The sequence below is a fragment of the Microtus oregoni genome, unplaced genomic scaffold (assembly GCF_018167655.1).
Source record: "Microtus oregoni isolate MIOR12 unplaced genomic scaffold, Mior012 000000F_ref0000247, whole genome shotgun sequence".
Taxonomy (NCBI): domain Eukaryota; kingdom Metazoa; phylum Chordata; class Mammalia; order Rodentia; family Cricetidae; genus Microtus; species Microtus oregoni.
Window position 1 is genome coordinate 46642693 of NW_024543059.1, and position 12203 is coordinate 46654895.

A 12203-nucleotide genomic window follows, 5' to 3' on the forward strand; every position below is an offset into this window, starting at 1 on the left:
ATAAAGACTCAAACATAAAATCATGTATAGGAAGGTAGATGAAATATTTTTTCTTGAATTAGTTAGTATTCTGTATGATCATTAATATCACAACAAAATCTTATAAATGTTATACCTGAAGAAAAGCTGTTAAAGAATCAGTATAAAACCAAAAGATTATGAGATTAGTAGAAATAAAATAGTCCTTAAATTGTTTTCTTTCTTCTGTCCCATATCAGGTGGCTTTTCTGACATGAGGCAGAGATTTTGGATTTCACTTTAATAAGGATGCTTGGATTTAGAGACCAGAGTCATACTCCAACTTCAAAGACAGGGTTGATTTTTAATCAGACTGGAGCTACAGGAAAAAGACAATTTGCATTATATGCCTGTAGAGAACAGCAGAAACAAACATTTGGGAAGATTTATAAAATTTTACATTTTTGGATGTGTGATATAACAATAGGCCAAATTACTCCTTTTTGGAAATACTTTTTCAGGATTATTTGTCCTTTTTCTTCAAATATTTCATTTGTCTAGTTATCTTCAGATTACTCAGCTGGATACCATTATTCTCCTGAAAAAAACAGAAACAAAATTTGTCCCCAACCCTAATTTTGGGGAGATTCCTTTTGGCAAGTTATTTCTGATCAAATTAAAAGCAGTCACTACTTTTATTGGTTAGTTTTGATTAAACAACTATCATGAATTATCATCTCTTATAATTAAGAGGTGTCTCTTGTTCAAATTGAATTTTCAGCAATTTTGATGGTATCCACAGCTTTTCCTCTCCCATAGAAACAAAAGCAAAGCCCCTTCCCCAATGTAACACATGTCCTGGCTTCCATTCTGAGGTTAGTGCATCTTTAACGTATATTGGCTGTTTTAACTTTCTAGTTTTTTCTACTATCTTCTGTCTCCCAACAGCTGTTATTCTTTTCTCATTAGCATTTATAAAATTCAAAGTTAATAAAGCATTATGAAATCTGTTTCTGGGGATATTTACCACCCCTTTTTGTTTATCTAACATAACCTTCAAAGTTTCATTTGATCTTTCTATTACTGTCTTCTATGTAGGATTATGTGATATACCTGTAATATGCTTCATATTATAGCAAGAAAACCCTTTCATTTTCATAGAGACATATTCAGGAGCATTGTCTTTCTTTCTTTCTTTCTTTCTTTCTTTCTTTCTTTCTTTCTATGCCTGATTTTTGACAAAGAAGCAAAAAATAGAAAACGAAAAAAGAAAGCACATTTAACAAATGATGCTGGTATAACTGGATATCAACATGTACAAGAATGAAAATAGATCCATATCTATCACTACACACAAAACTCAAGTCCAAATGGGTCAAAGACCTTAACATAAAACCGACCACACTAAGCCTCATAGAAGAGAAAGTGGGAAGTACACTTGAAAGCATTGGCCCAGGAAACCAATTCCTAAATATAACCTCAATAGCATAGACACTGAAATGATTCATAAATGGGACCTCCTGAAACTGAGAGGCTTCTATAAAGCAAAGGACTTGGTCAACAAGACAAAACAACAGCCTACAGAATGGTAAAATATCTTCACCAATCTCACATCAGACAGAGGTCAGTCTTTATTTCTACAGGTATATCCACAATGGTCAAAATGTCTAGCAAATGCACAATTACTGAATTAGCCTTTTTGGAACTCAAAGCAGTTTCCCATTGAAAACCAGAATAGGTATCAATGGTGTGTTGTACATATTTTAGTTTTTCAGATTCTACAAAATGAAACACATTCATCTGTCAGATTCCATTCCTTTGATTACCATTGTGCTACTTTCTGTAGGTAGTGGTGCTTGGTTGTATAAAAAACAAGTATTTCTTGTCCGGTTGTCATGTAATGGAAAAGCATTTTTAAATATTTTTGTTATTGACATGGTGTTTTTGAAATACTGAGACTTTTAGCATATTTTCAATCAATAATAGATCTATTTCTGTATTACCTTGTGCCAGAGGACCTGGCAGACTCATGTGGTATCAGATGTGTGTTATGTATATAGGATGATGCCTATTCCTGATTATATATTGTAACTGAATAAATTATGAAGTCAATTTTCTATCATCTGGTATAAATTCAGTGGTTTCAATATGAATAACAACACTTTCAGCATATTGCAATGGGTAATTATGTTGAGATGTTCTTTATAATCCCTTAATACCATCATGAGAAAAACATATAATTCTGACATTTTGACAGAATCATAAGGGCTTTTACATACTTTACTTAAATTTTCCGATTTGTAGTCTGCCCTTTCTGATTTAATTTAATTGTAGGGGCTCCAGTTAATGTTGTGTTCTGTACAATACAAGGAAGGATCCAGCTAGTTCTTTTTATATAAGATGAATTCTCTTGCTTTTGGGATAATTGTTGCTAATCTCTCCCCCCCAAAATAGTACAAGTTCTTTGTCAGGGTTCATTTTCTTTCCATAATTTGTTAATTCATCATTATTAAAAGTACTATAATTTATCCTGTTAATTGACAAATTCTCAGTTTTCCTTTTATAATTAACTCAGAGACCTTTTCCACACAAGTTAGTTATTTTTTACTCAGTTCATGTAGTAAAAAGATCCATTATCCCTTTGCATTAAAATTCTGTAGGGTAATGTTTGGAGGGTAACATGAGCAAAATGCAAGTAAGATTCTGGTCCAGATTAACCACATGTACCTTCTGTAATTTCTTTTCAATCAAAACTCTCTCAACTTCAGCTGATAATTCCCTAGGACTATTTAAGTCCTTGTCACCATATAAGGTTTTGTTTAAATTAACCAGGTCATCAGGACCTATCCCAATAGTTCATTGTAGATGGGAAATGTCTCCTTGCATTCTTTGGAAGTCATTAAGAGTATACAATTGATCTTTTCTAATTTGTGCCTTTTGGGGTCTAATGTTTTGTAAAACTATTTTATACCCTAAATAACTAATATAATCTCCTCTTTGTATTTTGTCAGGAGCAATTTGTAGTCTCCAACAAGATTTTTTTTTTTTGCTTCTTCAAACATTATTTCTAATGTATCTACATTTCAATCATATTGCAGAATGTCATCCTTCTAATGGTAAACTCTCAGTTCAGACAAGTGCTTACATATCATTTAAATGGCCGACTTACAAAATATTGGCACAGGGTGGAACTATTTGACATTCCCTGTGGGAGAAGATTCCACTGATATCTTTTAGTAGGCTGAGAATTATTATCAGTAGGCACTGTGAAGGCAATTTTTCTCTGTCCTTTTCTTGTAAAGATATAGTGAAGAAATAATCTTCAAAATCAGTAACTATTAGAAACCAAAGAGGTGACAGACTGTAGAGAGTCCATTGAAGGAATGAGCTTATTAGCAGCTTTTAGATACGTTTTTCTCATTTTTTTTCTTTTTAACAACAAATACAGGAGAATTACAAGGGATGGTTGATTCTTTAATATGCTGAGCATCTAGTTACTCTTGCACCATCTATTTTAAAGCCTGCAATTTTTCTATTGTTAAAGACCATTGCTTACCCCATATAGGTTTGTCTGTCATCCCCTTTAAAAGTAAAGCTGTTGGTGCCTTTGAAAAAATAAGCAGTTATTTTCATTGTTCTTGTACAACCTGAACTGTCAGTGATGATTCTTTATAATATTGTGTAATACTCTTCCTAGAAATATACTTTAATTTATGGTTTGTTTCTAAGATTGGGGAAATGTTAATTTAACTCATAGTAGAGTGAAAGAGAGAGAGAAGAGAGAGGGACAGAGAGAGAGAGAGAGAGAGAGAGAGAGAGAAGGGAGAGGGAGAAATCTGACTGCCTGAAAAATGCACAGGGGTTCAGGAAAAATTATGTGTCCTGGGGGGCTGCCTGAAGGCAGAGTCAGTCAGTCTATGGCCAGAGAGTCCTGTGTCATTTGGATCCCAGGTGCTTCTGGAGGTTTTTTTTTTTTTTTTTTTTTTTTTTTTTTTTTTTTAGTTTTTTCGAGACAGGGTTTCTCTGTAGCTTTGGAGCCTGTCCTGGTACTAGCTCTTGTAGACCAGGATGGCCTCGAACTCATAGAGATCCACCTGCCTCTGCCTCCCGAGTACTGGGATTAAAGGCGTGCGCCACCACCGCCTGGCCGCTCCTGGAGTTTTTGTGGCACCTGGAGTCTGTTTTAGAAAGGTTACAACAGTAAAATCCCAAACTTGCTCAGAGACTTTGGGAAAAAAAAAAAGAAAGAAAAGAAAGCCTAGCCAGGTGTGGCTGGAATGCCATGTGTAGCTCCAGGGGAACCTGCAGCTCCAGCCTGTGCTGGTGACTAAAATGCCACAAGCAAATGGCTTTTTCATTAATTCATACCCCAAACATTGGACTCCAAATATAGCATGAATAATAAAAACCACAACCGGATATTGGTTGTTTTAAAGATATGTTTGATTTTTAAGTGTGTGTGTGTGTGTGTGTGTGTGTGTGTAGAAAAGTATGTATGTATGTGAGTACAGACACCCTCAAGGTTAAGAAGTTTATATTAAATTTGTTAGAACTGTAGTTTCAGGCAGCTGTGAGCTACCCAATGTGGGTTTTGGGAACCAAGTCACCTGGAAGATATCCAAATCTGTTAACTGTTAATCCATCCTTTAGCTCCACACAGTGGGATGTAAACACTTGAGAAAAAATGATAAACTGAGGTGAAGGACTGAAAAAATATTCTGATTTTTCTCTTTGCACAGCCTATACCTGTATATAAACACTATACAGGGTGCCATTAATGTATATAAGGCATTTCAAATAAAATAAAATTTACTTGAGATGAAATGCACAGTGGATCATCAAGTAAATTCATAACCACATCCCTGTTCCTTTTTGGTATCTCAATGGTTTATTTTTTAACTTATGTTAAAAGTAAAACATATTTATGCATGTTTGAACTTATGAGGCAATTTTATCTGAAAGAGAAAATTACATTTTCCAATTTTAAGTTCTCTTCTTTAGGTTTTATTTTCATACTCTTACTTGAGCCTGGGATTTTTTTCCTCAAAGAAAATCAATCAATTATATTATAATATATAAAAAGGCATTCATTTTATTAACTGATGGAACATTGTTATAATCTAGCAGTTTTGTGTAACTACAATCATAGTTAAAATAATAACATTACAGTGCTAGTTGGGGCTTGGAATTTCATCCTCTCATGCAACTATGCTGATCAGGAAGACAGAAATATCTCTGGTCTTGGGGGTATTGGGAAGCATGCTCTATCTAACTTTTCCCCTCAGCGAAGCAGGTATTTACTGTCTCTGGGATTATGGTTCTAGAACCTCTTAGGATCCATCTTTTGCCTACATCCTGCTACTCATTCTCCTGTGGCCTAAGAATAGTACCATTATGATTTCTCACAGAAAGTCCAAAAATCTCCCCTACCTTGGGTTCAAAAGGGCAAGATGTCTAAAGTTTATTTTATCTCTTAGTCATGTCCTTTCTGTAGCTCAATTACAACAGTATACATTTTGATCTCTGTCTAACCCCTAACCCTCAAAAAGCCCACAAAATTATAACAAGAATCACAAAATTCCTCATATTTCTTGCCATTACAGGTCTAATGGTCACTTTCAAAGGCCCTTGTTAAAGTATTATTTTATAATAAATAAGAGTGGTAAGAAGTACAGTTGTTAAATGGCTTTAAAAGAGGTAGACATAAAGGCGTGAAGTATCACACTTCTCCACAGGGTGATGGACAGTGAAGCAGAGGTGGAAGTCTAGGTCTGGCAATATAAGACCACACTGTAGGAAATCTGAAGACTCCTAAAGTGCATTTGCGTAATTGAACTGAAGAGATGGCACATTAACTCTGAGAAATTAACAGGAAACCTTAGTTCTGCAGGTGAAGATTGTCAAGACTTTGACATTTTTGCCATTACTGAGATCTCTTGCCTCAAGGTACCCAAGGGCTCTGCTTCTCTCTAGACCATGGACCCTCATGCAAATAACCCACTTAAACTGAGGTAGGAAACTTTCCCCACATTTTCACAGGAAATTTGAAGAAATTTAAGAAGCAGTGTGCATAATGAGATCTTTGGCTGCCTGAGCAGCTAAGAGTCCTTCACAGCAGTAATGAGTTTTTAACATTTTTCTGCCTTTGTTATTTGCCTGGCTTGTTCTATATTAGCAGCTCTTTAGCTTATATTATAGTGGCCTGGAAAGCGTAGTCCCATTCATTCTGGTAAATATGCTCGCGGAGTAAGTCCAAGGGCTTTGTCATCATGCTGCTATGGTCCTCTACCTACCCTAAAAATCTAAAGGTCTTAACACCTAGTTTCAGCAGAGAAATTAGGTCAAAGTAAAGCACTGGTGAAATTGGGTTTTATCTTGAATCTCTGAAATAAAAAGTTTTAGCAACGATTTTCTCTTTATGTATAAGACAGTGATATCAAAGAAGGTTGTAGTAGGCATAGATAGCAGGAAATGAGCACAGAAGTGAAAGTTATTAAGAATAATTAACTAGACAAAATTGTATTTGCTTCATTTTGTCTCAAACCCTTGCAGCAGGAAATGAGCACAGAAGTGAAAGTTATTATGAATAATTAACTAGATAAAATCATATTTGCTTCATTTTGTCTCAAACCCTTGCTATTTACTGCTTAAAGCTTAGAGATGTGCAGTCATCAAGGCAGCTGTGTAGAGCTAAGTAAATATGTCAAAGTCCAATGTCTAAAAGTAAGGTGAAAGTCTGACCCAGTTTTAAGGAGCTTTTTCTAAGCATTGCTGTTGTGTCAGAGTGTATGGTGTTTGAACGAGCAAAGTTTTTGGAGGTATAGGTGGTTTAGGTTTGCTCAAGGAACAGCCTCTATGGGCTTTGAGATTAGAAGCTTGCACAGCTCTCAGTTCTCTCTCTGCTACATATCTGCAGTCCAAGATGAAAAATTTCAGCTCCCTGTTCCTGCTGCCATGCCTGCTGCTTGATGCCATGCTCCCCTGAAAGGATGGACTAACCTTCTGGAACCATAAGCCACAATATACTCTTTCATAAATGGCATTTTTTCATGATATTTTATCACACAAAAAAAGGTGTCGGATATCAGTATTCTTGGTAGATGTATTAGTTGGCATATTGACAGAGACATAATATAGCAAACAATAAGGTGTGGGATAAAGTTCTGACTGGAACTCATGAAATGGGCTAAAACCCTAAAGGTCAGGATAAATTCCATTCCCATGTCTTCCTGCCCATTCCTTTATTATGACTCAAATTTGATCCTGTCAAAATTGTTTTTTCTCACCCATCCTCTTCATTATTGTCATGTGCCTATCATAGTTGGACTAGGCAGTGCCCAATACGGTAGCATGATTAGTAAAAACCCCGAGACAGAAATTGGGGTTAAACCTGAAGGTCAGAAAAGCAAAACAGCCAGCCACTGGATCTTGCCTCTGTCTCAATCTGAAATGGAGATTCTTCCTCCTGGAACCTGGGATGAGACTGTGTGAGAGCTGTCTCCTCCCATCTTATATTCCTCTCTAGTCCTGGGATTAAATGTGTGCTTCACTACCACAGATTTCTGTGGCAAACTAGTGTGGCTGCTGGGATTAAAGGTGTGTGTCACCACTGCCTGTTCTGTAAGGATGAACAGTGTAGCTGTTTTACTCTCCGAACTTCAGAAAAGCTTTATTTATTAAAAATAAATGAAATAGCACTATACAGTATCAGCAAGATTTCTGTCCCATTGAGACTTGGTCAACTTGAAGCATGTAGTTTCATTCTTTTTTTTAATAAAACCTTTAAAAATAATAACATTTTCTCCAAGGAGTATGAATATAATTAAGAGGAATTTGAATTGGAATGAGACTTCATAAAAAGCAACTGGTTAAAAGAAGTCAGCCATTGTAGAATAATGGAGATTACCTTGAAACATAATTAGTGCTGTAGGTACAGAAACTTCAAGCAATTCAGTTGTCCTTGCAACTCCCCAATACACACTAAAGGAGACTGGAAACATATTCTATTCCAAAGAAAGAGAAGGATTTCATCCCAACTACCACTTTGGCGTTGGCCTCAGAAGACTGAATACCCCCTTGGTATCATGACTGATCACCCCTTAGGACTTGTTTTAATCTACTAGGACTGTGACAATTGCATGGAAACACTGTACATTAACGTCGGGTTGTGCTGCAGGATGAAAACTGTGAACTGGTTCTCCATGTGGCTGTACCATTCCTCTGATAATGTCTAAGAGTCTGGGTAGCTGGGTGTCCTGAGCAGGGCTGGGTGGAGCTTTCAGTCACTCTTTTCCTGTCTGTTTTTCTTTAAGATTGTCCTCTGTAGAAGGGAGATGTACAAGACCATATTCTTGTTTCTTAGTGGGGTTTTTTTTTTGACAAGATATCAATTAATGCTCTCTTCCTGTTTGTCATGGTGAATAATAAATGATCAGTTTCCAATAAGGACAGTGGGACAGAGTCAAGTTTGATAACAATGCTTGGGATATAAAAATAATGGGCAAATCATTCTGAGGAAAGACACATGCATAAGGCCTTCACCTGGAAGTTGAACAGTAAGAGTTGGGACTATGGAAGGAGTGGATGAAAGCCATTGATAAAGCATTTGTAACAGATGAGAGCAGTCTCCTGAAAATTCATGAGGTTCTCAACAGTAAAAATGGGAACAAATAAGAGCTACCAGGTTTAAGAAGAACAAAATGATAAAGTTACAATAATAATACTCTTTGATTATAGATTTGTGATATTCAAGTTATAATGAATCCACATTATCAAAACCAGATTCTCTCAAGAGTAATTCATTGCAAATGGCAATTCAGGTGCCAACATAATTGTCTGACAATTGAAATATGAATGAAAGATTTTAAAAACATAAGGAAGGAATTATTTTAAAAGTAAAATAATACATTAAATATTCCTCATTGCCTCTAAAGAATGCTATTGAGTACAGAAGAAAGTGTTTTGCATCAGAGCAATTTGAGCACATTGTGGAAGTGTTGCGTACCCCAAGTATCTAGACAATTACAAGAGCACCTTATGCCTGAGCGTATTTGATGCTACTTGGGCTACCGCACTTGCAAAGCCTGGGGGACTGTAGGGATAAGTCCTGCCCCTTAAGGGGCGTGTTCGCCTCGGGCTAATGTCTGCCTATAAATTTGGCGAGCAAGCTCCGAGCTCTCGCTTCTGCTTTCCTGGTCTCCGCGGGGAACGGTGGTTCTGTAAGTCTATTTCTACATTAAAGCTATATATGTATATATTTATACTCTGTCTGCATTCGTTTACGCCGCTACATTTTGGCGTCCAATGTCGGGCTATTTTGCCCCCGACTCAAGCGGGTAGCCCACTAGCTAACACAGCCCCCCCCCCCCCCCCCCCCCCCCCCCCCCCCCCCGCCGGGTGCTGTTTTTCAGTTCGTGACTCCGGCCCCAGTGCCGAGTCCGAGACACACTTGGCAACACAGGCCCATTCTGCCTGCCTTGGCTAAGTTTTGCAGCTGAACCCCACTGCCTGAATTAGCAGAAGCTCAAGTACTTGCGGTTTTGCAACAAAAGCTGCCACAGTGTCAGATTTGGTCTGTTACAAAGTGACTTGGCCGGTTGTGGTGGCGCACGCTGGTAGGATTTGCTGAAGGAGGCAGAGGCAGGAGGATCACAAGTTTGAGGCCGGCCAGGCAGTGGTAGAGCACACGTTTAATCCCAGCACTTGGGAAGCAGAGGCAAGCAGATCTCTGTGAGTTTGAGGGCTGCCAGGCCTTGGTAGTGCACGCCTTCAATCCCAGCACTTGGGAGGCAGAGACAGGCGGATCTCTGTGAGTTCAAGGCCAGCCTGGTCTACAAGAGCTAGTTCTAGGACAGGCTCCAAAAACACAGAGACCACCACTGGCAGGAACCGATCATTGCAGGTAAAAAAATTTTCTTTTATAAATAAAATGTCTGAACACATTACTGTTCAAGAATTTAATGATTTTTTTAATTGTACCATGTGGGAGATTTTACAAGAGGTGTTTATCACCCCACATATATGGATCCTTCTGGGATTCGTAGTTTTCATTGGCACCAAATGGTTTGATAATAGAAATATGATAAAGTCTTTACAAGACGAATCCAGGATTCTTAAGGTAGAGATTGAACGCTTAAAAACAATTGAGAATGACAACAATCTTCTCAAAAATCAGTTTGAAGTTCTCCAGGCTGATAACAATCTTCTCAAGAATCAGGTTGAAGTTCTCCAGACTGATAACAATCTTTTCGAGAATCAGTTTGAAGTTCTCCAGGCTGATAACAGTCTTCTCAAGAATCAGGTTGAAGTTCTTCAGGCTGATGTTAAGGAGAAATTCATTACTATGGAAGAGGGAACAGCTGATCTGGACCATAAGATTCAGTCCTTTTCTGTAGGAAATGAAACATTAACTGAGAGAATCAAAACTGCTGAATGTGACAATCGGATTTTGTCTAAAGCTTATGACAGATTGACGGAAAGATTGTCAATACAAGAAGGCACGGTTTATGCCATAAAAATTATGTCCAGAGATGAGATGTTATCTCTAACGGACAAACTTCATACATTAGAATCCTCAATGAAGGCTTTGGAACATAATTCTGGACAGGAGATTCAGACATTGCAGAAGGCAATGGTGAATAGAATTGAAAAGATTGAGGAATTTCTAAATTCTGATGAAGAAGAGCAAAGGGTAGAAAGGCAAATTTTAACTACATCTGTGGGTAAGTCTCTCCGGGACAATTTCCACAAAGCTCTACCTACAGCTCTACCTGCCTTTCCAGTAATAACAACAGAGAAGGTGATTGGTTCCAAAAACCCTAGGGTCATCAAGGAGGATACATGGGAGCCTGTGCGTATGAATGATCTCAAGGAAATAAAACAGGCTGTCATGACTTTTGGGATGCAAGCCTCTTTTGTTAAAGAGATGCTAAAATCTTGGGCCACGACAAGCAGAGCAACCCCCTCGGACTGGCTCCAGCTGAGCTCTGCGGTACTCGAGAGTGGACCGCAATTGAAATGGAAATGCTTATTCAGGCAAGAGGCTAGACTCTTAGAACAGCAGGAAAAGGCGAAGGGAATTGACATTTCCCTAGATCAAATTCTAGGTGAAGGGCTCTTTTCTGATCCTCAGGAACAAGCTAATTTGGATGAAAACACACTCTCCATGTGTACTACAGCAGCCTTAAGGGCTTGGGACAGGGTACAAGACCCAGGACAGAGAATGGAATCATTTGTCAGAGTTAAACAGGGTCAGAGAGAACCCTTTAGTGACTTTTTACAAAGATTAACTAAGGCTGTACAAATAGGAATATCTGACCCAGAAGCAAGACGTATAATGATTGAGTCTTTGGCTTATGAAAATGCAAATGTGGAATGCAAAAGGATTTTGGGTCCTTTAAAGCTCAGATCAGCGCCGTTGGAAGAATGGGTCTTGCATACACTCAATGTTGATACATTTGATTATGGCACTGAAGCATGGGTAGAAGAAGCAATTTCCAATGGTAAAAGGAGACACCAGAATACCAAATGTTTTAATTGTGGCAAAATGTGTCATATGAAAAGGAATTGTAGACAACGGGTTTTCAGAAATAATAATAATAATAATTATAATAATAATTATAATAATAATGCATCTTTCAGAAATAATAATAATAATAATAATAATAATGCATCTTCTAGAAATAACAGAAATAGGAGGACTCAGCCTTCAGGTTTATGTAGAAGATGTGGAAAGGGCAGACATTGGACGAATGAATGCAGGTCTACAAGAGATAGACAAGGCAACCTGATACAGCCGGGAAACGTGAGAGGGGGGGGCCTCACAGGCCCCCATGGCAAACATGGTTCAGTCATATCCAGTTTCTGCAGAGAACGTGCCTCATCAGGACAATTAGGAAGCCCCATGCCTACTGTTACAAGCAATAATGATCAGAAAGATAAGTTACGTGTGTTTTGGCAAACTTCTATAAATGATCAAAGACCTAAACTGAGAGTGTGTGTAAATGGCATTTTTATTACTGGCCTGCTGGACACAGGTGCTGATGTAAGTATCATTACCCCAGAATCTTGGCATCCGTATTGGCCTCTTCAGAATGTAAATGTTCAGCTCCTGGGAATTGGAACCCTATCTCGAGTAAGGCAGAGCACGAGATGGGTTGAATGTATAGGGCCAGAGGGACAAATAGGAAAATTAAAGCCATATGTAGCCAATATTGCAATGAATTTATGGGGTCGTGACCTATTAC